Raw genomic sequence first — 3,945 nt, 5'->3', positions numbered from 1 at the left:
TTTATTTATAGGCATTTTTATTTCACAAATAGGAACATAACAGCATTTGAATTATATATGTACAATATTGGTATATCCTTCAATGAGATCAAGATGGCTGCCTCTTAGCTTCTCTTTATGACAACTCGTCGATATTCACACGGAACTACGAATATTTGGGAAATATTCTCTTTTATTCTCTTAAGGTTCCTCATTCACAAAAGCTAATTTCCACTGTATTTGACCTTTACATGTTTGTAATTTTGGAATTCTGATAAAGCTGTACATCCACAGCAATAAGGCATCACATTGATAAAATTGTCCAACACTGTACTAACAATATTACAATATATTGGCAATAAAATGTTACTTTGCCGTAACAATACACTATACATCTAACACCAAAATGTACACCTAAATTATTGTACAATGATTTAATATCGTGACTTAAATTGTCTTATATTTACAGCAAAATACCACAGTGAATAACATCTAGAAGCAAAAGCCCCATCATACTCGGCACAAAAGCGAACGCGAACGCGAGTCTGTGTTGTCACGGGAATATTCCGCGCTGTGAGTTGGCAAAAGAAAAACCACACTTTTCAACTCGGGCAAATTTCGCGGCAAATGATCCTGACGTCAGATGCGCTTCGCAATCGAATTCGAGTGAAGTATGAACCGGCCCTTATTCAAACAGTTTGATTCCTAAAATATTTCAATTATCGAGAGGTTCCCAGTTCCCACAATTCACTTTGATTTTGTGGGTTTATGTTTTGGTCAATTATGTATTGCGTTTTTAACATTTCATAGAATTTTTTTAAAATTCGGACAATGTATGAACATAATACATTGTATTGAAGATTGAAGATAGCAGCACAGCTTAATATACATTTTGTTTTTACTCTACAACAAAGTACCTCAATTATAATTTAGACGTTTCTGCTTAAAGCGAAAATACTATGAAAAAAAAGAAAAAAGAAAACCGCTATAACTTTTCAAGAGATACACAAGGCCAAGTTTTCACACGTACTTCGCTTTCACTTTTCTCAAGACACAAATTCACGCAAGGGCCCTTAGTGATTATTCCAAATCCTCAGTTTGTTATTACTTTCTGAAAAATATTCCTCTTACCAAATATACTTAAAAAAATAAAATAATAATCAATATTCAATATAGATGTCGAATTTATATGGCATTGAAAGAAATGTCAGCGGTGTCGAACAGAATCACCTGAATGCTTCAACTGAATTAATCATGGCGACATTCAACCAGCTCCAATCGCTGACCAACGCCATCTTGCCATTCAGTAGGCACAATGCGCACTACCGTAGCCACCACACTCCCATCAAACAGGTTAGTGACCGGGGTGTGGCCATCAGTGTTACCGATGAACACCTGAAATGAATCCCAATGCAATAACGCACGTTAGCAACAAAAGTAGCCTCCTTCCAGTAACATCTCAGACCAAGACTATTATTAAAAGAGCGGGCAATCTAAACGGAGGGAGTCGTCATTCGAAACAGAATTTGAACAAACCGAAAATATGTATAAAAAGTAAACTGTTTGTCCTGGTTGGGGACTCGAGTTCGTATTCAGCCATTATGGACTTCTCGTGACTGGGCTGCTTGGGTCTTTACTTCAGCTTCAGAGCATTTTACCTTATTTTTAACAAGAGCAATTTTCTCATGAATAACCTTTCTATAGGAGAATGTAGCATCAATATTTTCTGTCGTTGCTTCTTTGGTTGCTAATTAGACACGATTTCAGAATGGTTAAATGATTGCATTTGCATGGAACCGAATAACGTCGTACAGAATAAAGCTATCAAAATTCGAAAAAAGCCGAAACTAAATTATAATTTAAAGAAAAGGTTATGTTTACAATATTGTGGTTTTTTTTTTTTTAAACTGTCCAACGTATAACAGTTAAATTTAGCTTACAGCAAGACTTAGTCACGATTGATACTCACCTTGATATTTCCGTTTCCATCTGTTACGTATTCATAGTCAGATGAGGGCTGTTTCTTATATGCCACCTTGTACTTCTTCACATGACAAAGGCGAAAGGCGTAGCCTTGTGTGATGACCCCGCTCACCACTGTAGGCTCAACGAGGTCCACCTCGATCCAGGGATTGGCATCGTCACTGTACACAGAGGGAAGAGAGGATGAGGAACAATGACATAACTATACTCCGCAAATCCGCTTGTGGAATGGATTTGAAATTTGAACACAATTATGGAAACTCGTTACAATGCGTAATTCAAATGCGCATCTGGGTTGGGCTTTGGCCAGGATAATATTAATTTTTAAAATGAAAAAGAGAATCAAACAAGAAAAAGATTGTTGAACAAAATAAAACAAAACATAACAAAAAAAACATTGATTCAGTTAGATGTTCATTAATTAAATACATTCAGGGGCGTTTTGTGGCATTGTAATGATACAGAGGGAATATAGATATGAGAGTAACGCGTCAGGTGTTGCATTTCCCTTCGGATACCTACGTCGGGGTTTGCCATCCGTTGTTATTGTTTAGGCGTGCCTCACTTGCAGGGCAACAGATGTGAATATTGGACGCCGTGATGCGATTATCTTGTATTGTCCCGTCCTCCATACCAAGGGGTTGCGGAATATTTATTCATAATTATTAATAATTAAAAACACTTATATCGTGGGAAAGATCATTTGATCCTAAACCGTGATTGGGTGTAAAACGCTTAATAATAACTTCAAATTTTACCTCACATAAATCAGAATGATAGCAGGGCCAACATGATTGCAAAATGAACAATCCCCCTCCCAAAATTGGCATTAAGTAACGTTTTGAATTTGGATGAAAATACATGGAGCATGACCATGCACCAACGGATTTTTCCGTTGTTGATCTTTTTCTGGTTTTACTCTGGGGACTCGCATAAAATGGGAGGAGTCGAACGTAAAACATTTTTGAGGCCAAAAATCAAACGTGAAACAAAATAAGCACGACAAGCATATCTCCTCATTTCGCACATCAGCAGGTGTTTAATGTCAATTGCAGCATCGCAATTAACATCATTCAAAATAGAATGTTCAATCCCAATGCAATAAATGTATAACCTATAGAACAAATCCTCATGCTTATTAGTCGAACCTCCCGTATGGGACATCGTACCAGCAGCTGGAGTAGGTTGCCTCCTTCCCGGGAAACGCTTCCGTATCTCTTGCATGACTTGCTTCATCCAGTCATCCGGATTATCAGGATCAGGTTCCGGTTGGGGACCGGAGTAACACACCCTCTGCTGGCTCTCCACACCAATCAATAACACTTTGGAATAAATTGAAAGAAAAACACAGATGAAAGCCAATGATGCCTAATGTAACCTAATGTAAACTAATATGCATTGTTTTTCACAGTGTTTGAACAACTGTTCTCATTGAAATCGCAAAATATAATTGACGAATAAAGTGCCCGTATGGGTGTGTCTGCACATACACAAATGACGAACAGCGCTCTCTATAGTCGAATGGTGATCACCACGCCACCCCCGCTTTAGTCTGGTTCCCACACCAAACGATTCTGACTTTGTCTGATAAATATTAGGTGAGGATAGTGTATCGGAAAGTGTAGGGACGTATAGCTAGTTTATTTACTTCGTCATTCGTATTGCAATAACGTAAATTCACTGTGTGTCGGTGACTGGGGGGAGCGTAAGAGCCCAGTGACCAAAATGCACGTACGCTTTTGGTTGTCAAAGGCCCATAGGTTAAGTACATGCATATGTGTTTGTACGGCGTATGCATGTTCACGTGAGGGCGGGCTATTCACGTGATCGCGCGGAGGATTTGTGCTGTGGACAGCGGACGGTGAGGTTGTGTATTGCTCGCGCTCTGTGTTTTGGGTAATGCTGTCGCACTGTGTAAATAAAGGCGCTGGTCATAACTGTGCTGAAATTGCGCTGTGTGATGCTGACGCGCAGCCGTACAAG

At 38.8% G+C, this 3,945-nt stretch overlaps 1 long non-coding RNA gene across 1 annotated transcript; it reads right to left on the bottom strand.

Moving 5' to 3' along the window:
- LOC119734062 lies at positions 1-2,138 on the bottom strand. Its single transcript, XR_005272023.1, has 2 exons — positions 1,949-2,138; positions 1-1,374 (listed from the first exon to the last, which is right to left on the bottom strand). It is a non-coding gene; the product is annotated as an uncharacterized LOC119734062 (long non-coding RNA).
- Between the last annotated feature and the right edge of the window lie 1,807 nt (positions 2,139-3,945).

The sequence above is a fragment of the Patiria miniata genome, unplaced genomic scaffold (genome assembly GCF_015706575.1).
Source record: "Patiria miniata isolate m_02_andy unplaced genomic scaffold, ASM1570657v1 HiC_scaffold_26, whole genome shotgun sequence".
NCBI lineage: Eukaryota > Metazoa > Echinodermata > Asteroidea > Valvatida > Asterinidae > Patiria > Patiria miniata.
This window is presented reverse-complemented; position numbering and strand designations above follow the sequence as displayed.